The sequence below is a fragment of the Sus scrofa genome, chromosome 14, assembly GCF_054392235.1.
Source record: "Sus scrofa isolate SSC_HxYL_T2T_F1_AM1 chromosome 14, Sscrofa_HxYL_maternal_Yorkshire_Landrace_v2.0, whole genome shotgun sequence".
Lineage (NCBI taxonomy): Eukaryota > Metazoa > Chordata > Mammalia > Artiodactyla > Suidae > Sus > Sus scrofa.
Window position 1 is genome coordinate 88,706,827 of NC_139396.1, and position 25,913 is coordinate 88,732,739.

Consider the following 25,913-nt stretch of genomic DNA (forward strand, 5'->3'; position numbering starts at 1 on the left):
AGCCTCCTACTAAGTGTGTTCAACCTTCTTCAGACCCGCAGTGTTCACATACTTCATCTTCCCTTCTTAAAATAAGCTTCTTAATCTCTTCTCACTTATATTAAGATGTGACTAATAGCCAGCCCAGGTATACTAGCATTTTGACAGGGATAACCACTACATTTTGAGGTAGATTTTCAGGTACTCACCAATAGTTAATTTCTTCTAGGCATTTAGCATCCAAAAGATTCTAATTAGGAGTTCCCGTCATGGCACAGTGGTTAACGAATCCGACTAGGAACCATGAGGTTGCAGGTTCGATCCCTGCCCTTGCTCAGTGGGTTAATGATCCGGCGTTGCCGTGAGCTGTGGTGTAGGTTGCAGACGCGGCTCGGATCCCGAGTTGCTGTGGCTCTGGCGTAGGCCGGTGGCTACAGCTCTGATTCAACCCCTAGCCTGGGAACCTCCATATGCCGCGGAAGCGGCCCAAGAGATAGCAACAACAACAACAACAGAAAGACAAAAACAAAAGACAAAAAAACAACAACAACAACAACAACAAAAAAAAAAAAGATTCTAATTAAGGAGGATAGGGTTCAGGTGAATTTAACAAAAAATTTACCTAAACAAAAGTTTTTCCCTGCCTTTGGCTTAATTTAAGGCTTTGAGCTAACCTCTTTATTTATTTACTTTCTGATTTTTAGGGTTCCCAGGCTAGGGGTTGAATTGGACTTGCAGCTGCCAGACACAGCCACAGAAACTCGGGATCTGAGCCAGGTCTGCAATCTACATCACAGCTCACAGCAACGCTGGATCCTTAACCTACTGAGTGAAGCCAGGGATCGAACCTGCATCCTCATGTACTAGCTAGGTTCGTAACCTGCTGAGCCACAATGGGATCTCCCTTGAGCTAACCTTTTTAAACTTATTGTACTGTGCATTTTCACAGGGCTCTACAGTTTTAAAAGTACGCTTAGAATCATTATCTTATTCCATGTGTATTAATCTCTTTTTTCTCTCTTAAGTTGAGGAAACTAAGTTCAAAGAAGTGCCTTGTCCAAAGGCACAAAATTGAGAAGTAGCTAGGAAGCAGACCCAGAACTTTGACCACACAAGGCCATTTCTGTAAAACGTTGGTTAGAAAATGAAATGGCAGTGTTTGTTTCCTCCCTGTTGGTGCGATACAAATGTGAACTTAGATGATGATGAGTCACTGTGGGAACAGCAAAAGACTGAAGAGAGAAAATATGTGTTCTTTATTAGAATGATCCCACTTTGATGATAGCTAAAAGGCCAGCTCTGAGCACAAGTTCAGCCTGATCAAAACATTACATTCCTGGAGGTGTTGTTACCATCTTCATGATTTCTAATAGTCACAAGATCCTGAACTCTGAATCCCCATACCAAATTTGCCAGAGTCATATTTATTTTAACCATCTGACACAGGAATGTTGAAGTTCTGTGGCAGTAGCAAGAGATCAATTCCACAAACACTGATTGCACACACTGCCGAACTAACAATAGGCACTCGATAGATGTTAAATGAATGAATATATCCCCTGTAATTACAAGATTCCCTCCTGTCATTTTGACTGAGTCAGTTACTCCCCTCCTTCTATTGCCTCCAAAGCTACAACCTTCCCTAAAACAAATGTCTGAATCAAAGTGTAGGAGGAAGGTTAATTTGCCTTCAAAGAATGAATTGGGGATTTGCTTTAAAAATAATGCCCCTCTCTCCATGGGAAAAGCTTCAAGAGAAACAGAGAGTGTGTATACAAGAAAATGGAAAATCGAGCATGTTGTCTATTAATCTTCTCTAGGAAATTTCTTATCCCTCATATTTTACTTTTTTTCTGAGAGAAAGTCTCCCTTGATTCCATCATTTGTGCCTAGGGGTATGCTCTGGTAAAATTTTGCTGGGCTGCATACAGCACTCTCAGCAATGATACTCCTTTCTATGTTTTGCTTAACAAAAGGTGTTCATGAATCAGCTCGAAATCTCAGTTCATATTTAGATGACGCATTTTCTTCAACTGAACAACAGTCCACAGTTACAAATGCCAAACAGGAAGGGCACATCTGCGAAAAACAAGCCTCTTAAGCTGGAAGAATGAATAATGATGATGTGTGGGTTGTGCTTTCTATACGGCAAACTCTGGGAAGACCTTTCTGTGAACAGCTATCTGATCACAATTGAAGAGGCTTTGTCTTACTCACCTCCCACACTTTTTGTATAAGCAGCTCCACAGGGCAAAGGAGATGGGGAGTAAACATTCCTTGGTCATCAGAAACTCAGGTATTGATTTAGAATCTTAAAATCTTAGGGCAGAGATTCTTTTTCTCATCACTTAGAGTTTCTAGTACCAACCAAATCCTAGAGATAACTGTTTTCTTCAGGGATATGAAAGTTGTTTCCACTTTGAATTTCAAATCCCCAATAGATACTTCTTGATAATGAACCAAATACTTAAATAGAATACTGATTCAATTTGGATTTAATTAAATTTTTCTGCTTATGAAACAATTCTCTTTTCACTATTTCAGTATAGAAATCTTATAATAAATATAGGGTTTCTCATTTTTATTGGGCATAAACTTCAGTCATTTGGAAAATGCTTATTAAGTTTGCTTCTAGTTGGAAATGTCTTTGGGTGTAGGTCTGTCCGTGTCTGCATGTCTGTGTATGTGGCGTGTCTGTGTTTAACTAAATAAGCGAGTCAGCACATTTGCATATGCTTTGTTGCAATTTTTGACTCACAACATTTATAACTAACTTTCTTTAGTTTATAGATCCTTCTCTGCTACTGTCATAAAATTGCTATAATAATAAAACCTCTCCTTTCCATATGGAATTCCATTAACAGTTTGGCTGTTTCATCCATCATGAGAAGAGTTTGCTACTGAAGAAGAAGCTAACAGTATTAACCCTGGAACCTCCCACCTCCTCCCCCCATCTCCAAACTCAATTAAACCAGCATCACACCAAGACACACACAAAAAAACTGCCGCCTATTTACATAACACAATGATCGAGTAATAAATCAACATTAATCATGAATGTTGCAACAAGTCACTGAAAATGATGTTTGACCTCACCATGGACCAGACTCACCCATCCATGAACAGCATTCATATCCAACTGGGAGCAACTTCCCACTCCCAAGGACAGGGTCAAGCATCAGAGACATACAGCAGGCCGGTTTGATCTTTCCTTCTGGGTATCAGTTTCCTTTTTTCTCCATTACTTCCTCACTCTGAATCTGTCCTATCCTAGAAATGATTCTACCCAACAGTCCAATTGTCTGATTTCTTGAAAGCCCTTCTGAACCTCTATTTTCTTATGGTCTATTCCCTACTAAGGTTGAATTTAGCAACAGTGTGTATCATAGTCCTAGGCTCCCTGATTCCATTCACAATTACTCTGTTTGTAGATTGAAGGGGAAAGTTAAATTTTTTGCATTAGATTCTGGGTATTGGTTTTTGTTGTTTTGGTTTTTTTCTTAAGAAAGGGTTTATTGTTGGTTTTTGTTTGGGGGGTTTTGCTTGGTTTTTGTTTTGGGTTTTTTTGTGTGTATGGGTTTTTTTTTTTGAGGGGTGGGGGTTGTTTACTTGTTTTTTGGCTGCACCTGTGGCATATGGAAGTTCCTGTGACCCAAGCCACAGCAGTGACAGAACTGGGTCTTCAACCCGCTAAGCCACCAGGGAACTCCTGGGTAGTATTCTATGAATTACAATTCTTTAGGTCCAGGTCCTCACATCTGTTACGGTGTGAGATGCATGCCTGTTGCCTCTGCCCGTTTTCTTCTCCTATAGGTCCCCATTTATAAAACTCTTGCTGAGGTAGGTCCAACAGTAGCAGTCTCATCTTGAGGCTTGGGAGGAAGTCATAGTTCCCTATGCAGACCCCTGAGGCAACCTTGGCATCTCTCTTTTCAGTGTACATTAACTGTTTAAAGGCAGTTTTGTAAATTTCTCTTCTTCCTGAAAATGCTTGCACATGTCTCTGAGCCTTTGCACATGCTATTCATGCTTTCTACAATCCGCCCATCCTCACCCCTCACTCACATTCCCATGTCCATATGTATACCTGGGAAAGTTATTTACACCTCCAGTGTCCACATAAGGCAGCTGCCTCCCTGGGAGTCCTTCCCAGACACCCCAGGCTGCCTCTAACACTTTTCTCTGTGTCCTACTGCACTTTGTTCAGATTGTCTGTTGGAGCCCACCTCTGCTTGCATTTGTGTAAGTTTCCACTCATCACTAGATGGTAAGCTATTAGGAACCAGGGACCATATCATTTTATTTTATATTCCAGAACCTAGCCTGATGCTTCACATGAGAAGTGCTCAATAAAAAGAGATGATGGAGGAGTTCCCGTCGTGGCTCAGTGGTTAACGAATCTGACTAGGAACCATGAAGTTGCAGGTTCAATCCCTGGCCTAGCTCAGTGGGTTAAGGATCCAGCATTGCCGTGAGCTGTGGTATAGGTCGCAGATGTGGCTCAGATCCTTTGTTGCTGTGACTCTGGCGTAGACTGAAGCCGAGCTCCAATTTGACCCCTACCCTGGGAACCTCCATATACCTTGGGAGCAGCCCTAGAAAAGGCAAAAAAAGACAAGGAAAAAAAAAAAAAAAAAGATGATGGCGTTCCCTTATGGTGCAGTGGGTTAAGGATCTGGTGTTGTCCCTGCAGTGGCCCAGATCACTGCTGTAGCCTGGGTTCAATCCCTGGCCTGGGAATTTCCACATGCCTCAGATGTGATTAAAAAAAAAAACACAAACAAAAAACGATGAATGAATGAATGAGGTATAATTTGACAGGATTTTAAAAAAGGAACAACTTGGAGGATAATTGTGTTTATAATCAACTCTCCTCTGTTGAGTCAAAATTAAACTATCTTGATACAGGTGTTTATACACCAATTGGTCCTTTATTTGTTGATTGGCTTAAATCTCAGTATTAAACAAATTACAACTAATTCAGTGTTATATAGGAAAAAGAATTATTGCACACAAAAAACAGCCTGTGTTAGACATAAATTATGTATCATCATGCTGATTATTGGCTATGGTCAATGACTTGGAAGTTGAAAATGACAGAAATGTGATATTTAAATTAGTATTTTACACAGCTACGTGTTAAATATGTGCTAGTTCCCCCATGACAAACTGATTAAATAACTTAGATGATGTTTTAGCACATATCATTATACAAAAAAAATTAGAATAAACTGTAAATCATTCTGTCAACTTGTGTTTCAATGGGACAATGTATATCTTTCATAGTTATTAATATTTAGTGTCTTTAAGTAAATTAAAAAATCAAGCTTAACAAAGGTTAAAAATATCTGATGATACATAGATGATTGTAAAAGTAATATATATTAATGAAGCTTTGTATGAATGACTTTTTTTCTTTTTTGGTTAATCACTCACGGAATTATGTCAAACATATATCAAGACTTTGGCTCCTTTTTCATCCAACCTTCCGGCATTTCATTACTATAGTTACCTGATTAATGGATGCAATAATATATATGGCATGATATGATATGTTCACATTAAATTTTAATCAAATATTACTAAATTCAGAAAACATTAAGTAAATCATGACTGATGAGGCAATATTGCTGTACTGTCATATTGATGACTCTCAAACTTCACTACTGAGAGTAACAGATTAAGCACAAGAAGTGAATTTTATGAGGAAATATAAGGATCTCAACTTCCACGGTTGTGTTTTGTTAATTGCTTCACAGCCACCAGAGATGTTAGATCCATCAAGTGTCATAGATCCTGTAATTCCCCTTCTCAGTTTCAAAAATTGCTTTTATAGTGAAAGAGGGATCCATTTGTTATCCATGGGAACTTGCTGTTTTCTAATCATGATTTTTACATAAAATTTGTTGTTCTGTTTATACAGGTATCTAATGTAGTCAATTAATAGAAACTGAAAAATAGAATAGTGGTTCCCCGGGGCTGGGGCAACAGGGAATGGGGTGGTGTTGTTCAGTGGGTACAGTCAGTTTTGCAAGATGAAAAAGCTCTGAAGATCTGTTGCACAACAATGTGAATATATATATACTTTTAAACTATAGTTGATTTACAACATTGTACCAATTTCTGCTGTACAGCAAAGTGACTTAGTCATACACACATGACTAATCATGATTATATTATCATCCATCATGGTCTATCCCAGGAGATTGGTTATAATTCCCTGTGCTACATAGTAGGGTCTCATTTTATGTCCATTCTAATAGTTTGCGTCTACTAACCCCAAACTCCCAGTCCATCCCCTCATCCTCCTTAGCAAGCACAAGTCTGTTCTCTATGTCTGTATGTCCTTTCTATTTTGTAGATAAGATTCATTTGTGCCATATTTTAGATTTCACATGTAAGTGACATCATATGGTATTTGTTTGTATTTTTTGACTTACTTTACTTAGGTTGGTAATCTCTAGTTTCATCCATGTTGCTGCAAATGGCATTATTTCATTCTTTATATGGCTGAGTAGTATTCCATTGTATATATGTACCCCGTCTTAATCCATTAATCTGTTGATGGACATTGAGGTTGTTTCCTTGGCTATTGTGAATAGTGCTGCAATGAAAAATAGGGGTACATGTATCTTTTTGAATAATTATAGTTTTATCTGTATATATGCCCAGGGGTGGGATTGATGGATCATAGGCTAATTCTATTTTTAGCTTCCTGAGGAACTCCATACTGTTTTCCGTAGTGGTTGTACCAATAGTGTGTACATTGTGTACTACTGGTTGTACCAATAGTGTGTACCAGTAGTATTGAGTACACTCCCACCAGTAGTGTAGGAGGGTTCCCTTTTCTCCACACCCTCTCCAGATGTTATTTGTAGACAAATATTATTTGTTATTAATGATGGCCATTCTGACTGGCTTGAGATGGTACCTCACAATGTGAATATGTTTAATACTGTTGAGTGATACACTTGAAATAGTTAAGGTCGGAGTACCCACTGTGGCTCAGTGGTAATGAACCCAAGTAGTATCCACGAGGATGTATGTTCCATCCCTGGCCTTGCTCAGTGGGTTAAGGATACAGCCTTGCCCTGAGCTGTGGTGTAGTTCGCAGACATGGCTCAGATCCCACATAGGCCAGCAGCCGCAGCTCCGATTTGACACCTAGTCTGGGAACTTACATGTACCATAGATACAGTGCACACACACACACACACACACACACACACACACACACACAAACAATTAAGGTGGTAAATTTAGTGTTATGGATTTTTACCACAATTTTTTTAAAGTTATAATCATTGTTGCCTTTTTTGGCGTTTTTATTTTTTCTCTTATAGTTGACTTACACTGTTCTGTCGATTTATGCTATATAGCAAAGTGACCCAGTCATTCTTATCCATACATATATACATTCTTTTTCTCACACTACCCTCCATCATGTTCCATTATAAGTGACTATATATAGTTCCCTGTGCTATACAGCAGGATCTCAATGCCTATCCACTCCAAATGCAGTAGTTTGCATCTACTGACTACAAACTCTCAGTCCATCCCACTCCCTCCCTCTCCCCCTTGGCAACCACAAGACTGTTCTCCAAGTCCATGAGTTTGTTTCTTTTCTATAGAGAGGTTCATTTGTGCCATGTATTAGATTCCAGATATGTGATATCATATGGTATTTGTCTTTCTCTTTCGGACTTACTTCACTTAGTATGAGAGTCTCTAGTTCCATCCACGTTGCTGCAAATGGCATTATTTTGTTCTTTTTTATGACTGAGTAGTATTCTGTTGTATGTATATATATATATATATATATATCATATCTTCTTAATCCATTCATCTGTTGATGGACACTTAAGTTGTTTCCATGTCTTGGCTGTTGTGAATAGTGCTGTAGTGAACATAAGGGTGCATGTATCTTTTTCAGTGAAAGATTTTGCCTGGATATATGCCCAGGAGTGGGATTACTGGGTCATATGGTAGATCTATATGTATAGTTTTCTGAGGTACCTCCATACTGTTTTCCATAGTGGTTGTACCAATTTACATTCCCACCAACAGTGTGGGAGGGATCCCTTTTCTCCACACCCTCTGTTGTTGCATTTTATTTATTTATTTATTTTGCTTTTTAGGGCCACACCCACAGCATATGGAGGTTCCCAGGCTAGGGTTCAAATTGAAGCTGTAGCCACTGGCCTGCACAACAGCCATAGCAATGTCAGATCTGAGCCATGTCTTTGACCTACACCATAGTTCACAGCAATACTGGATCCTTAACCCACTGATCAAGGCCAGGGATCAAACCTACAACCTCATTGTTCATAGTCAGATTCATTTCCGCTTCACCACGATGGGAACTCCTGTTGTTATATTTTAAATAGAACTTAGAATCTAATACTGGCTCCTTCAGTCTTGCCAAGGAGGGAGGAAAATGGGAACTATCATTTGTTGGGTGACAGGTATGAAACTTGAAAGGGGTCATCAGTTGGATCCATTAAACTGCAGCTCACTTGGAAGTTCCCTTTGTGGCTCAGTGGTTAACAAACATGACTAGGATCCATGAGGATGTGGGTTTGATCCCTGGCCTCACTCAGTGGGTTGAGGATCTGGCATTGCCCTGAGCTGTGGTGTAGGTTGCAGACTCGGCTCAGATTCTGTGTTGCTGTGGCTATGGTTGTAAACTGGCACCTATGGTTGTAGACTGGCTAGGGGTCTGGTTTGACCCCTAGCCTGGGAACCTCCATATGCCACGGGGGTGGCCCTAAAAAAGAAAAACAAAAACAAAAACCTGTAGCTCATTTAATAAATAATGACCTTCACGAATAAACTTTGTTTGAATTGTTTTTGTAATAATTTGCATGTCCTCCAAGCATCTCATAGCCTGAACAATAAGAGGTTTACCCAAGGTGTTGTTCAGGAACTAGGGGTCAGCAGTGTGCAATTTGAGCTGAGTGGGTTGAGACTAGTTAAGACCACCAACCCTCCAACTGGGCAAGGGCAAATATCCAAGATCCAAGAGCTTTTGATGTGAGAAGGCTAAAAAGTCCACCCTAATGATGGTTCCCTCATCTTTTTCTTATTTCCAATCCCCTTTCCCTATGCTTCCCCACTCCTCAGCCTTACTCCATAAATATCCTGAAGTCTTTGCCTTCAGGGAGGTGGATATGAGATTTTTTTTCCCCTCATTTCCTCACTTGGCTGCCCTGTGAATAAGACATTCTCTGCTCCATGGGAGTTTCCCTGGTGGCATAATGGTTAAAGACTCAACGTTGTCACTGCCGTGGCTCAGTTCAATCCCTGGCTCAGGAAGTTCTGCATGCCATGGACATGCTCAAAAATAAATAAATAAATTAATTAATTAATTAAATAAAAGGCATTCTCTGCTCTATATTGCAGTGCCAAGCTGAAGTGTCAGGTACAATAGCTCTGTGCTGAGAACTCTTTTTTTTTTTCCTTATTTTTGACTGAACCCATAACGTGCAGAAATTCCTGGACCAGGAATCAAACCCTTACCATAACAGTGAGAACACCAGGTCCTTAACCTGCCACCAGGGAAATCCCTGTGCTGAGAACTCTATTCTGATATGTTAGGTGCAAGGCCTCTGCACACATCCCCATCTAAGCAAGTGAAACAAGACTAAGCACAATAGAAGAGGCTTGACTTTATCTTAATATCTAGATTCCATCTTATTTTTCCCAGGGACCCAAGTGGGCTTTGCTGGTAACAAAAACTTGGGCGCTTTGTATGTGATAGCTCATCTCACTTCCCAGCAAAGCTGCAAAGTTGTCCTCCTTCTACAGCTGTTACATATGAAGAAACACATAACTGGTGAGTGGCAAGACAGAATGTCCATCCAAAGTTGTATTCTTCTTACTTATAGCAGAGATTTCCAGCACTCATCCCCAGCTCTGCATTTTCCTGGACTCCCAGAGGAAACATGCCCCCATTCCTCTTGCTGTGGGCAGGGCCATATGACCCACACAGCTCACTTTGGGGCTCGGGCCGTGAGATGCCCTATGAGATTCTCCAGGTGCTCTTCCTCCACTGTGGCAACTCCAGCAACCATGTACTCAGGTTGTGACGGCACAAGATTGGATGTCTGAGTCACCCTTAGAAGGAAGATGCCTCAGAAAAGCTGCTTCACCTACAGCAGGCCTTTAGTAAGGGAGAAGTAAGAGAGTGTATATTAAGCTACCAGGGCTCTGAAGATTCATGTTACTTTAGGATAGTCTAGGCTGGCCGGCCTATGACATTGCTGTACACTTGAAATATAGTTGGTCAGAGTTAGTGCTATAAGCCCAAAGTTTAGTCTCTATGATCCTCAAAATTTTTTCTTCCCTTAGCCTCATTAACTGAAATCCATGTTTTATAATACCTAGCTGCCTAATTACCAAACTTCTACCCCTACCCTCTGCCCCTCCTTCTTCCTCCTCTTTCCCCTCCTCCCTCTTCTTCTTCCCCTTTGTTCTTCTCCTCCTCCTCCTTTTTTTTCTTCGCATGAAGAATAGAATATTGAGTCTCATGTTAGAACAATCTGGAATCAACTCCATTTCATTGTCCTCACAGTGACACAAAATAATATGTCCTATTCTCCAAGACCACCGTACCCCACTGGAGTTTTCCTAAAATGTTATATTCCAAATAATTTTAGGTGCTTTATAAATTAGCACCTTTTATTTTATTTTTATATATTTAATTTTTTGTTTTAGCAGTTACATATTTAAAAGTATGTTAGAAAACATCAAACCTCTGATTTCATGGATATCGTCACTTGGGACAAGGCTAAAGAATATATTTATGTTTCAAAAGTAGGTAAATATTTCTAGAAACTAATAACTATACAACAGGGCATCCAGTGTACTAGTATGGCAAAAATCCCGAAGCTGAAGACATGCTGCCAGGTTGTGCCTAGAGTCATGGAGGGAAACCTCCATGCAGAATTAGCACCTGGTATGCCAGGTGGCCAGCTACGCCTCCTTCCCACCAGCTTTTGGACAGTCTGGTGAAAAGAACACATCTTGTCTGTTTCCTGACACCACTGGGCCAAGCCAGCATGTTGTCCCTGCCCAGGGTTTTCATCCCAGCATCAGTCAGCAATTAGTGAAAGTGCAGAGGCCACCAGACAGCACTATGAATAATGTTGAAGAGCTAATCTCGGAGTTCCCGTCGTGGCACAGCGGAAACGAATCTGACCAGGAACCATGAGGTTCCGAGTTTGATCCCTCACCTTGCTCAGTGGGTTAAGGATCCGGTGCTGCTCTGAGCTGTGGTGTAGGTCAAAGATGCAGCTCGGATCTGGCTTTGCTGTGGTTAGACTCCTAACCTAGGAACCTCCATATGCCGTGGGTGTGTCCCTCAAAAGACGAAAGACAGGGAAAAAAAAAAAGCTAATCTCAGTCTCTTTTTCTCTTCGGAGACCATGATCTCATTATCAGAAGCTAATCCCATTGTTTAACTGATCTCATAAGGTGCCCAGCTCCTTGTAGCTGATGGAGAATGGAGATAGAGAGGTAGAAATCGGGCAGGGTTGGAGCCTCTCCTGCTCAAACATTGCTGTCATGTTTGGCCTGGGCCCCTGCCAGGTTTTTGGGAGGGGGCAAGCCATCCAGCTGCATGCACTCTGAGCACCTGGGTTCTCTGGTAAAAGGTGGTGTAAAAATGCAGAGACTGGCAGATTGATCCAGCCTCCCACGTGTTTAGGAGTTCAGCACACACTGAAATACATGGATCGCTTGCCCAATCAGGACTCCAAACCTGCATGAATGTTAGTTATTACTCACTGCCTCCATGCTGGACTCTATTTAGGTAAAGGCACCATCTTGCTTTTCTTACAATTCTCCCCATCCTTCTGCCTTTAGTTTGACCCAGGGGAGTTCACAGTACATTCTGGTTCTTATCTCCTGCAGAAGGAGTTGCAGTTTCCTCACCACCCTTGGGCACGTTGCCTCCACCCTGAGCTGGTGGATCGTCACGTAACGCCAGGCTCTCTTGGCTCGCTCTCTCTTCCTCTGGTCTACCAATAACAATACCACAAATTATCTATTCTGTGGACCTAAATCAGCAATCAGGCCCAAAATGGAGGAGGAAGAACAGAATCATGAGAATGGAATATTGATTTCCTCTCATCTAATACGATCCTGATTGTGATGATCATTGTACAACTATAAATGTAATAAATTCATTGAGGGAAAACAAATTAATAATAATACGAGCCTGGTCCAGAGTGTAGAGGACATTCCAGTTACCGGGCCCTCAGGCAGGGATGAGGGTAAGGAGATGAAGGTGTCCTATACAACCTTCATAAATTAGTACTTTTTATTTCATGTTTATCATTTATTTATTTTTATTTTAGCAGTCACATATTAGAAATTATATTAGGAAACATCAGTTTCCATTGTAACTCAGTGGGTATGAACCTGACTAGTATCCATGAGGTTCGATCCCTGGCCCCACTCAGTGGGTTAAAGGATCCAGCATTGCTTTGAGCTGTGGTGTAGGTCACAGATGCAGCTTGGATCCCATGTTGCTGTGGCTTCGGTTGCTTTTGACCCCTATTCTGGGAACTTCCATATGCCATGGGTGCAAGCCTAAGAAGACAAAAAAAAAAAAAAAAAAAAAAATCAAGCCTGTGATTTCATGGTTAGTATTGCTTAGGACAAGGCTAAAGAAGATCTTTGTGCTTTGTCTTTCTTTCTTTCTTTCTTTCTTTCTTTCTTTCTTTCTTTCTTTCTTTCTTTCTTCCTTTCTTTCTTTTTTTTTCTTTCTCTTTTTAAGGCCACACCCATGGCATATGGAAGTTCCCAGGCTAGGGGTTGAATTGGAGCTACAGCTGCCAGCCTATGCCAGAGCCACAGGAACACAAGATCCAAGCCACATCCACAGCCTACACCATAGCTCATGGCAATTCTGGACCCTTAACCCACTGAGCAAAGCCAGGGATCGAACCTGCATCCTCATGGATACTAGTTGGGTTCATTACTGCTGAGCCACAGTGGGAACTCCATGTGTTTCTTTTGTATATACATTTTTTTTTAAATATTATTTTCCATTATGGTCTATCTCAGGAGATTGAATATTATCTGCGCTCTACAATAGGATCTTGTTGTTTATCAATTCTAAATGGGGGATCTTTTTGTTTCAAAATAAGTTGTTTTTTTTTTCTCTTTTTTGGCCATCCCAAAGCATATGAAGTTCCTGGGCCAGGGATGAGATCCCGGCCAAAGTTATGACCTGTGCCACAGCTGCATCAGTACCAGATCCTTAGCTCACTGTGCTGGGCCAGGAATCAACACCTGTGTCCCAGCACTCCCCAGTGCTCCCCAAGAGACCTCCCCATTCCATTGTGCCACAGCGGGAATGCCTAGGTTTTTAAAAACTAGTGAGTGAGGAGATCCCGTCGTGGTTCAGTGTTTAACAAACCTGACTAGTATCCATGAAGATGCGGGTTCAATCCTTGGTCTTGCTCAGTAGGTTAAGGATCCAGCCATGAGCTGTGGTGTAGGTTTCAGATGCGGCTGGCTCCAATCCTGCATTGCTGTGGCTATGGTGTAGGCCTAGCCTGGGATCCTCCATATGCCAAGGGTGCAGTCCTAAAAAACAAAAAATAAATAAATAAATAACTAGTAAGTGAACAGCAGGGCAGCCAGTGTGCACTGGCCCATTGAGTATCCACCATCACTTGTAAAAAGCATCTGTGGGCTTATCAGACACAACTTAGAATAGATTTACAAGGAGATCCTGCTGAATAGCATTGAGAACTATGTCTAGATACTCATGTTGCAACAGAACAAAGGGTGGGGGAAAATGTAATTGTAATGTATACATGTAAGGATAACCTGACCCCCTTGCTGTACAGTGGGAAAATAAAAAAAATAAAAAAAAAAAAAAAAAAAAAGCATCTGTGGGCCAGAAGAGGCCATCAGTTGTGGCGGTGGCGGGAGGGGGAGGGGGGGAAGCAAGGAACATAGCAGGAAATAAAGAAAATTTTCCAAAGAGATTTTCTGAGAGTGGAAAAAAAGCACTGCTGGGGGGCCTAAAGCTGTTTTGAAGGGAGATACGTCAGCAAGGAAATTTTGAAGGTGCAGGTGAATTGGATATCAGTGTGAAGAATATGTGGCCCAAAGTGGGGAAAAAAAACAAAGTTAGACAAAGAGTTGGAGAGCTGAACCAGTTTAGACAACAGATGGAAAGCCCCCTAGGATTGGTATACCTTCTCCGGAGCTCATGTTTGGGCCTGCCAGGGCAGCCAGAACTTCTGCCCAGGCCCTTGGGGACTCTCACCCAGCACCCTGCAAGGTGGGTGGGAGCTGTTGTTGGACGTGGGTTGGGCCTCTCATTGTTGTCTCCATCTGTGCAGCAAGGCAGCCGGGAGCCAGCGAAACGTGGGCAGACATGCCAAGCAGCGCCTCGAGAACCACAGCTTCCCCTTGGCATCACACCCCTGTGATAACTGATTTATTTCCTACCTGGACTTGGGGTTACAGGTTGAACTGTGGCACCAAAGTAGTCTCATCAAAATCACAGAGACCCCAGAGGTCTAGCCTGGCCAGCAGCTCCTTCCCTTCCTGGGAAGCCTGCTTGAAATGAGTTAATTTTGAGATCATAACTGGTTCAGGGGGTTCAGGTCCACTCTTTTTTTTTTTTTTTTTTTCCCCTGTGGCTGCACCTATGATTCCCAGACTAAGAGTCAAATCAGAACCATAACCGTGGCCTACGCCACCGACACAACAGCACTGTATCCGAGCCACATCTGCAACGTAAGCCACAACTTGCAACAATGCCAGATCTTTAACCAACTGATCCAGGCCCGGGATTGAACTCACATCCTCATGGAGACTTGTCAGGTCCTTAACCCACTGAGCCACCAGGAGAACTCCCCAGGTCCCTTCTTAGTAGGAAAACATCAGCAGTGCTGTCCTTCAGAAGGGCAGTTCTGCTGAGAGTTAAGGAAGATACTCAGTGTATAGAAAGCAAGTATCAGGCATCCAACCTGCTATTTCTTGCTTTGACTGTGCAATTATCATGTTTCCAAGAATAAATTTTGACCTGAGGTATATCTGGATTAACTCATAATAATCCATGCACTAACCAGAACTATTATATTGGGTGCTGGCCTATTTTATATCTAAAACACTTTCAGTCCCTTGACAAATCTGCAGTTGTATCTTTGCAACTTGAAGTTTTAAATGAGTTGAAGCCAGACCCTAGACATTTAAGACTGACTGACTGATTTATTTATGGATGGATGGATGGATTTATTTATTTGGCAACCTATGGCCTAGTAAGAACACATTGATAGCCATCCATCTACGGGTTCTGCCTGATATGGTGGGAAAGAAAGAATTGTCAGGCATACCAGCGCATAGGGGAATCCCTTTTGTTTAAGAAACACTTCTTCAAAGGAATTGGCATCCTTGCCTCCTTTGAGGACATCTCTGTGTGGGAGGCTCTGTCGGTCTCCCTACAATGACAAAACTGAAGAGCCTGTCTTGGGTTGGTGCGTCCCTCAAAATGCACAGTCTGAGCAAAAAACACAGACACAAAGCCTGCACAGAGAAGAAGTCAGCGCTGAGCAGAGTGTGGGCTGAAGAATCCTGCCTCCTAAGGAGGTGACAGTCAAATGACGCTGGCTCATCATGTGTGTCAAAGGCAGCATTCGGCAGGTAAATAGCAATTAAGCATTTCCCGCCCACTCGCAAATTCCACGCTGGAAACACTGGTTTTGCAGGAGCCTCTTCCACTGTTGGATCCATTCATATCCAAGCTGTTTCTTAAGAAGGAAGCAAACAAACCTCTAATACATCAGGGACTATTTCAGAATGTTTTTAGTAGTAACCACAGGAAATCTGTAACGTTTCCCTCTTATTTCCCTGACATTTCACCACTTACTTTTGCCTTGTTTTATTTTCTGTAAAATGAGATGAAATATCAATTGTCCCACAGTTAGTACAGAGGCAGTGTACAGTGACTAAATATTTATTATAAGGAAATTTAATTGAGCAGGACCTCACTTAAGCTGGACATGTGTTCCTCCAAACTTTGCATTATTTAACACAGCTGTTTTCAGAAACACAGAGTGAAAGTATTTTCATTTGGACAGAAAATGGAACTATATAAAATCCCACAACTAAAGGGATTCTGTGAGGCAATATCAAATAAATTTAGACTCTACATATCAAATTTAAGAAAGTTTAAATCAAGCAAAATATATATAATTAAAACAGTGATAGGGAGTTCCCTGATGGCCTAGTGGTTAGGATTCAGCACTTTCACCGCTGCAGCCTGGGGTCAATCCCTGGTCTGGGAACTGAGATCCCACATCAAGCCACTGGATGCTATGGCCAAGATGATGATGATGATGATGATGATGATAAACAGTGATAAATCTCATGTGCTAGAGAATTAAGGGAAGGAGCAAAGAATTGGAGCAATCACGGAAGATTTGTCAGTGAATGAGTAAACAATTAGGTACTGCTTTCCAATTTACCCTTAAAATGCAATACAAATAGGAGCTCCTGCTGTGGTGCAGTGGGTTAAGTATCCAACTACAGGGGCTCAGGTTGCTGCAGAGGTGCAGGTTTGATCCCTGGCCCACTTCAGTGGATTAAAGGATCTAGTGTTACCACAACTATTGCTCAGATTAAGTGTCTGGCCTGGGAACTTCCATATGCCATGGACATGGCCATAAAAAACATATAATGCAAATAAAATTTCCAGTGAATAAAGAATGTTCTCAAGTTTGACAAATGATTCATCAACCTATGCCACTTAAAATGCTGTCTTTCAATAGTTCATATCTGCTTAGTTAATATCTATATTACCCAAATGTTATGATCTATGGGAAAAGTATAGCTTTGCTTCTGTAGACTCCTATTTCGGATAATGTTACTTCTTATCACAGTAAAACAAAGTAATAAACAAGTCTCTCCTCTTCCAACTTCATGAGAAGTAATACCTTATGCATATCTACGTAAGCAACTATCCTCTAGAGATCTGAATTATCTCATAGAGGGAGGAGGGGAGAAAGAATAGTGAAGACTAGTGATACAGTTAAATGAAACAAATTGTGGTTTGTCTGGAGTTTTGATCTACAGTCTGCCAGGAAGTGAGTGAAGAAGTCATTGGCAGGTGCTGCATTTTGGAAGAAGGCTTTTTTGCAGGCTGGGTAAGTCAGCACAGTGCAGTCTTATGTGTTGGAAGAAGTGGGGTGATTTGAGGTGTATGCCAAGGTCCTGCTGGCCATAAAAGAGCTCTTCCACAAGCCTGCAACAGCCCAGAAGTCTCCTTGACCAATCGATATTAACTGATAAGCATAACATTTATAAATAAGAAGTGTTAACACCCATTCTATACCCAACGGTTGCTGAGCACAAAAGCAAATGTGAGATGGTGTCCCTGACTTTAAGACTTAACAATGGGTCAGAGAGACAAAAATAAAGTAGAGGAGGTAATATCAAATTCATGAAGATAATATATAACTAAAATTGTGTGATAAACTTTGAAGTACTATGGAATTAAGAGAAGAAAGAAAGAACTGGACAAGTCAGGAGTTCCCATCGTGGCTCAGTGGAAACGAATCTGACTAGTAGCCATGTGGATGCAGGTCCAATCCCTGGCCTCGCTCAGTGGGTTAAGGATCCCACATTGCTGTGAGCTGTAGTGTAGGTCACAGACTTGGCTTGGATCTGGTATTGCTGTGATGTAGGCCAGAGGCTATAGCTCCGATTGGACTTGTAGCCTGGGAACTGGACCAGTCATGGAAGACTTTACCAATGAATAAGTGAATAAATGAAGGAATGGGATCTAGAATGACAGCATAGGTAAGAAGCAAGGACAGGCGATCAAGAAGTACAATGAATGGCACAGGGGCAGAGGTAAAGGTTTTCTTAGGGAAATGAGACAGGTCTGATTAGAAGAGTGCACTGAAGCAGTGGTAGAAAATAACTGGATAGAGCAGGATCTATGGGGGGCCCTCCTTTCTGGTCTATAATCCCCACCTTTATCCTTTTTTTCCCACTGTAAAGACTAAAAAAACCTTTAGAAAACCTATGAAACCTTTACCCCAGTTATACTTTATATCATCACCCTATTTATTTCCTTTGTAAGATTTATCACAGATTTCTATTTTCTTATTTTTAATATATTTACTTGTGTGCTTACTTATTTACTGTGTATTGTCCATTTTCTGCCTCGCATATAACATGTGCTCAATAAAGAATGAATGAATGGCAGTGGCAGCAGGGAGGCGAGCCAGAGTGCCAACGGGCCAGGGCCAGAGCCAAGCCTGGGTTGGGGCAACGACAGGGACTCTCGGAGGTGGGGCCGGTGGGACTGGGATGGTCATGGAGATTCAGACCATTTCCCAGGGGGGACTGAAGGACATTCCCCAAGAAGGGCCAGAGGTGTGTGGTGCACTACACAGGAATGCTCCAAAATGGGAAGAAATTTGATTCATCCAGAGAAAGAAACAAACCTTTCAAGCTTCAACCTTCAACCTTCAAATAGAAAGTCATCAAGGGTTTTGAAGAGGGTGCAGCCCAGATGAGCTTGGGGCAGAGGGCGAAGCTGACCTGCACCCATGTTGTGGTGTATGTAGCAAGGGCCATCCTGGTGTCATCCCTCCTCATGCCACCCTCATCTTTGATGTAGAGCTGCTCAACCTAGAGTGAAGGCAGGAAGTAAAGCAAGGCGGCTGGAGATGTTTGTTGCTCACCCTCCTTAGCCTGCTCTGCCACTGGGATGACACCTCCTGCTTGGGGCTCTTGATCAGTGTACTAACCTCACTTCCCCACTGGCATTATCCACCCTCTCTGCCCAAGTTGCTCTGTATGTGTTCCGTCACTGTTGACACACATCTTTGCTTGAGAAAACTTCAGTTGCAGATTGAAATGTTTCACGTTGTGCATTTTTCATGATGCATGTAGTGGCCAATCCTGATCACAGAACAGATTTTTTGTTTGCATAATCTACACTGCCTTACTTTTTTTTTTTTTCTTTTTCTTTTGTCTTTTGTCTTTTTTTTAGGGCCACACCCACGGCATGTGGAGGTTCCCAAACTAGAGGTCTAATTGGAGCTACAGCTGCCGGCCTACACCAGAGCCACAGTAGCACCAGATCCAAGCCGCATCTGCAACCTACACCACAGCTCACAGCAACGCCGGATCCTCAACTCACTGACCGAGGTCAGGTATCAAACCTGCAAGCTCTTGGTTCCTAGTCGGATTCATTTCCACTGCGCCAAGACGGGAACTCCTACCTTACCTTTACTTAAGCAAAACACAGAAGGTACTTGGACATGAAATGTACGTGATATACACAGAGGGACTTGAGCCTCTTACCTTTACTGTCACTTTCTCTTTTGGAACTTCTGCTGACTTAAACAATGTCCTCTTTGGAAATAATGTGTAAAATAAAAAGCTCTCTGCTTGTCAAAAAATACATAAATAAATAAATAAATGACTGAATGGAATGGATGAAGAATGAATGAATGAAAAAAATTTTTTAAAAAGAAGAGTAAATGAATGCCACACTGGGGAACACTGTTCAACATTCATGGTAGAAACAAGTTTTTCTAAGGCCTTTTCTTCTTCTCACTATCTGGGGAAGAAAAGGCCTTAGAAAAACAGGAAAGAGGGAGTTCCCTGGTGGTTTAACATCTAAGACTCGGTTGAAAATACTGAGTCCTGCTGTGGCCCAGGTTCAATCCCTGGTCTGGGAATTGAGATCCCACATTAAGCTGCTGCATGTCATAGCCAAAAAAATAATAATAATAATTAAAAAAAAAAAACAGTAAAGAGTAGAATTCAGAAGAAGGGAAAACCAGGTGGGTGCACAGAAAGGGAGGGCACATCAAAAGAAGAGAGTACTTAAGGACCTATCTGTACTGAGTCCAGAAATGGTAGGATCAGAATTGCAGGGACCCCTCTTGGTGTTTCACTGCAACATGAAGAGTAGCTAGGGAGTCAGAAAGTATTTAAGAACTGGAGTTCCTGTCATGGCTCAGTGGTTAATGAACCCAACTGGTATCCATGAGGACCCAGGTTTGATCCCTGGCCTTGCGCAGTAGGTTAAGGATCCAGCATTGCCATGAGCTGTGGTATAGGTTGCAGATGAAGCTCAGACCCTGTGTTGCTATTGCTGTGGCTGTAACATAGGCCAGTGGCTTCAGCTCCTATTCGATCCCTAGCCTGGGAACCTCCATATACCATGGGTGCGGCCCTAAAAAGACAAAAAAAGAAAGTATCTAAGAATAGAAAGGTCTAAAGACTTGTGTAGTTATAAATAGAAGTCTGGAGCTAATTCTCTGTGAAGAATATATCTGCACTTTAATTAGACAATTGCAAAAGCCTCTCAGTAGTTAATTTTGTTATCTCTTCATTTATAGGATGACAGAATCTTAAGGGTGGAAAGGACATTGAGGATACTTTTAATCAGCTTTCACCCTTCAGAGAGGGTTTTTCCAAACTATTCTAAACTAAAAGCAATCTATTCTCATTGCTGGAAGTTAAAACTACTAGAATTCAGGAAGGTAAAACTACTAGAATTCACCTTCAATAATTAAATAGATTTGGAGTTCTCGTCGTGGCTCAGTGGTTAACGAATCCGACTAGGAACCATGAGGTTGCGGGTTCGATCCCTGCCCTTGCTCAGTGGGTTAAGGATCTGGCATTGCTGTGAGCTGTGGTGTAGGTTGCAGAAGCAGCTCGGATCCTGTGTTGCTGTGGCTCTGGCGTAGGCCAGCAGCTACAGCTCCAATTAGACCCCTAGCCTGGGAATCTCCATATGCCGCAGGAGTGGCCCTAGTAAAGGCAAAAAGACAAAAAAAGAAATAGATTTTGTTTTCAAGAAATTCTTCTATGACTCGATACAACTTAGACTGAGGTACATGCTCATTCATGTGTCATTCTAAAACTGATTTGCAGAAGAGTTCCTTCGGTAGCACAGCAGGTTAAGAACCCAGCTAGTATCCATGAGGATGTGGGTTCAATCTGTGGCCTTGCTCAGCGGGTTAAGGATCTGGTGTTGCCATGAACTGTGGTGTAGGTCACAGATGCAGCTTGGATCTGGCATTGCTATGGCTACGGCATAGGCTGGAAGCTCCACTCTGATCAACCCCTAGCCTGGGAATTTCCATATACCATAGGCATGGCCATGTTGAATAAATAAATAAATAAATAAATAACCAAACTGACTTGCAGAGACCACACCCAGTGGGGTCCATTCTTGGAACCACCTTCAAGTACCAGTCCTTTCTCACCACAGGTTTCTGGCTTACTTCTTGTTTCGGTCTCCTCTTGTCTTTGTCCCAAATCACAACAGAAAATATGTTGAAGGACCCTGAGGCACAGAGGACAGTGTGTTTAAAATCCCATCCTTTATAGTTTAGGACAACTGGCTACTTGACCTTATATGTAACTCAAAGTGTTTGTGCCACTTAACCCACTTCCAATTTTTATGAGAACTAATGCTACCAATTTACAAAGTTCTTAATGTTGAAAGAAAAAAATTTTTCAGAGTTTTTCATTTTTTACAATTTTTTTCAAACTGTTTTCTATATGAGGAGCTATATATGAAAGGTTGAAAAAAAGTGCTTTGAAAATAAGTAAATGGATTGATATTGCTGAAAGCCATGGTTCTCATTGTGAAAGAAGGGACATACATATATAAAAGAGTAGAAGGCCAGAAAAAAATTCTGCGGACCTGTAATGGAATTGGAGATATTGGTGTGAACTATGATTTCTAAAATATTTGTATAGGGGAGTTCCCTGGTGGCTCAGCAGGTTAAGGATCTGGCATTGCCATGAGCTGTGGTGTAGGTCGCAGACACAGCTCAGATCCCGTGTTGCTGTGGCTGTGGTATAGGCCAGCAGCTATAGCTCACATTCAACACCTAGCCTAGGAACTTCCCTATGCTATGGGTGCAGCCCTAAAATAAATTAAAAACAAACAAACAAACAAACTAGTGAATAAACATGAATTAATGTGCCCATTCCAAAAATACATGGACATATGATAGTGGTGATTATAACGATTGATTGATTGACATGAAAAGTGAGTAGAATGCAGAAGACCCAATAGTAGGTATAGATGTGGTGCTGTATTTAGAAAATTATCATTTTGTAACTAACATGGTTAAAATCAAACTAAGAAGGAGCTGCCAATGAATGTTAAGTCTTGGAAGAAATATTGTTGAGATACAGGACATCTGCATAGCCCTATCGTTGCAAGAGAGAGGAAAAATGTGGTCATATAATGGGAAATGAGGCAACGCTTTTTTTTTTTCCTGCTTTTTAGGGCTGCACCCACAGCATATAGAGATTCCCAGGCTAGGGGTCAAATCGGAGCTGTAGCTGCTGGTCTACACTACAGCCACATCAACGCCAGATCTGACCCGAATCTGCGACCTACACCACATCTCATGGCGAGGCCAGATCTTTAACCCACTGAGTTAGGCCAGGGATTGAACCTGAAACCTCATGGTTCCTAGTTGGATTCGTTTCCACTGTGCCATGTCAGGAACTCCTTTTTTTTTTTTTTTTTTTTTTTTTTTGCTAGTCAAGCAGCACTTTGACCATGGTACCAAAATTAGTTTCACCAACAAGGGACAAATGTGTGCCCTCAGATGCCATGTCCAGGGAGGACACATCACCTGTGCAATAATCCTGATGGTAGATGCACAACCTCAATCTATTTAAAAAGAGGCATCAGACAAACATAAAATGAGGAGTGTTATACTAATTTTTTTAAAGGGATGCAAATGCATCCCTTTTAAAAAATATCATGGAAATTCCCTTTTGGCATAGCAAGTTAAGGATCCAGCATGGCTGCGGCTGTGGCATGGGTTCAATCCTGGGCCTGGGAACATCCACAGAGTGAAGCAAAAAAAAAAAAAAAAAAAAACCCTATATGTCAGTATCATAAAAGACAAAGGTTGTGGAATTGTTCCAGATTAATAGAGGTTAGAGAAACTTAACAACTAAATGTAATACCTAACCTGAGACTGAATCCACAGGAAAGCAAAAAATACTGTAAAATGACATTACTAAATTACAGATAAAATTTGAATATGGATATGTAAATTTAAGGTATAAATTTTAGTCATTCTTAGGAAACACATAATGAAGAATTTAGGTGTAAAGGGCAATGATGTTTGTAAGTGACATTTAAATCGTTCAAGAAAAAGGGAGAGAAAGAAACAGAAACAAAGAGGTTAGATATTGAGAAGCACAAGTGATAAAGCAAATGGCATAAGCATTATATAGATGAATCTGGATGAAAGGTCTAGGAGTGTTCCTTATAACTCTCTTTACTGTTGCAACTTTTTGTAAGTTTGGAACTATTTCCAAATAAAAAGCTTAAAAAGAAAAAGGCTTTGATAATCTGTAGCTCTCAGGACAAAGAAATAAGAGGAAATGATTCCATGTTGTATACTGTTGTCTTCTAATTATCATTGCAAATTCATTGTCTTGCTTACTTATTTGAATGTAAAATTTTTTTGAAAAGTATTTCAAGAGGAGTTCCTGCTATGGTACAACAGGATCAGCCGCAGCATCTCTGCAGCACCAGGACACGGGTTCAGTCCTGGCCTGAATAGTGGGTTAAAGGATCTGACATTTGCCACGACTGCGGTGAAGGTTACAACTGCGCTGGGATCTGATCCCTGGCAGTCCGTGGCCAGGGAGCACCAAACTCCATGTGCCACAGGGCAGGTGGCCAGGAGTCGGGTAGGGTGGGGAGAAAGAAAAGTAGTTGAAGAGCACTTATTTGAAAGTGACATTTTTAGATGTTGCTAACCCTTCCAGAGCCCTCAATATTTTATACTAAGCAGCGTGGAGCCTGGGAAACAGTCAGTACATCTGGCTTGCAACAGAAACTTCCTAGCCCAAGGTACATTGACCCCACCCACGTTTATCAGTGTCACATTCCAGATCAGTCCCTTCAAACTCTTTCCTTAGGTTTGTAGAACTATACCATCCTCCCACTTAATATAGTCTTAAAATTCTCCCTAATGGCAAACCTACAATAACAAAGCAAAACATTACTGTTTGGGGCTTACAACCTGACATCTTACAGCTATTGCAGTTTGTTTAAACTCTGTCTTTTGTGCCTACTTTAATTTTATAATACAAACTAGATTCGCATTTTTCAATAGTTATACATTTTATCTCCTATCCCCCGTCCCTAAGAAATGTGCTTGCTTTAGCCACTGAGGTTTGTTTTTGTTTTGTTTTGTTTTTTCTTTTTTTAACAACTTAATTTAAACCATTTACATTGGGAGAACATTTCCCGAGTAGTCACATTATAGGAATATAAGGTTAGTATGTACCTCAGGTGAATGCAGAACATTTTTATTATTATTATTATTTTTAATGTTTAGAAAAGTTGAAGTTGGCAAGTTTGTTAAATGCCTAGAAGTATTTATTGCACAAAAGACAGATGTGGAACCTAACAATACAGTACTTTATTCTAGACAATGTAAATGTTCTGAAGAAGTGCTTTAGTACTCTTGCAAGCTGAGCTTTTTCAGTTCCAGCTGGCCCACAAGAGCAAAAATCTCCTCGAAAGCTGGTCACTGAAGACACCTAGAGGACATAGGCATAAACTACATGGGAAGGGGAAAGCAAATGCTCTGTTTAAGGAGTGTTTATTAAGGATGACTGGTAGGAGGGGAACAGTGTTGGGAATTGGGACTTTGCTACTGAACACGGGGAAATTAGATCCTCAGTACATGCCAGTATAGTTTTTCATAATGCCTTTAATATGCTACCTTAACTTCATAAAAATGTGTTAAGTGATGCTCCTGATATGATAGATAGGAATGAGTGTCATTGGCTAAAAAAGATCATTGAAAACCTCCATTGTGGTGGATAGCAGTCAAAGAAGGCAGAAAAATCTTTGCTGCACTTGTTCTGATGACTTATTGTGCTTTCCTGTTACTTAATTGCTGCCTGTACCTATGGATTATGTAAACTTTAAAAAGTTATCTTGGAGCTCCTGTTTGTGGCGCAGCAGAAACAAATCCGACCAGGAACCATGAGGTTGCAGGTTTGATCCCTGGCCTCACCCAGTGAGTTAAGGATCCTGCATTGCCGTGGCTGTGGCGTAGGTTGGCAGCTGTAGCTCCAATTGGACCCCTAGGCTGGGAACCTCCATATGCTGCAGGTTTGGCCGTAAAAAGCAAAAAAAAAAAAAAAAAGAAAGAAAGAAAGAAAACAAAAAAAACGTATCTAAGGCCATTGAAAGCTCCCCATGGGCTGACCACAAGCCCCAACTTTGTCTGTCCTTAGATAGAAAGGAGAGATAACCCATCTTATTCTCTTTGGCACATTGACCTCCCAGTATTGTCCCCAAAATTAGTAGTAGGCTTATGGAGAGAGTGCATTACTTCTTCAGGGACCTGGATTTGTACCGTCTAGGTGGGCAACGACGTGTAATTCTAGCAAATGTACCAATCTGATAAAGCTACAACCATAATGAGAACAACTATTTTTAACACAAAATTCCATGCCCCAGAGAGAAGTTTCAGTATTTCAAGCAATATTTATTACAACAAGAATGCAGGCTATGTCTAGCACTTCTTTATAATGGAATGTAACCAGGGCCCTTCCATGAAGGTAGCATTACTATTTTAAGAGAAATTTCCTTTTCCTCTGTTACGAAGGGATTAGAGTATTTATTGATCAAGGGTATTACTTCAGCAACATCTACTTTATTTGTCCCAGTTATTGATGAAACATACTTGAGCTTTTTGCCTAAATTTCTTCTCTTTTTTGGGGGGGTGGGGTGGGGTGGGGAATAGGAATCAGGGGGCAGGAAAAAGTTGCTTACCAGTGTCTGGAAGTACTTACCAATAACAAACTTGAGGATGAGGCTGCATTTTTATGTCCAGACAGGGTGTGGTTGGACATAGACTTGGAACTGGGGAAAA

General features: G+C 41.3%; 1 protein-coding gene, 1 long non-coding RNA gene and 1 pseudogene across 2 annotated transcripts in view; all 3 read left to right on the forward strand.

The window, feature by feature from the left end:
- ZNF365 (zinc finger protein 365) overlaps positions 1-25,913 on the forward strand; it is an 831,894-nt gene that overhangs the window by 665,014 nt on the left and 140,967 nt on the right. The gene's annotated exons all lie outside the window — the stretch shown is intronic.
- Positions 1-25,913, forward strand: part of LOC102165048 (uncharacterized) — a 1,242,341-nt gene that overhangs the window by 2,371 nt on the left and 1,214,057 nt on the right. The window lies entirely within an intron of this gene.
- On the forward strand, positions 18,211-18,654 carry LOC110256629 (peptidyl-prolyl cis-trans isomerase FKBP1B pseudogene; annotated as a pseudogene).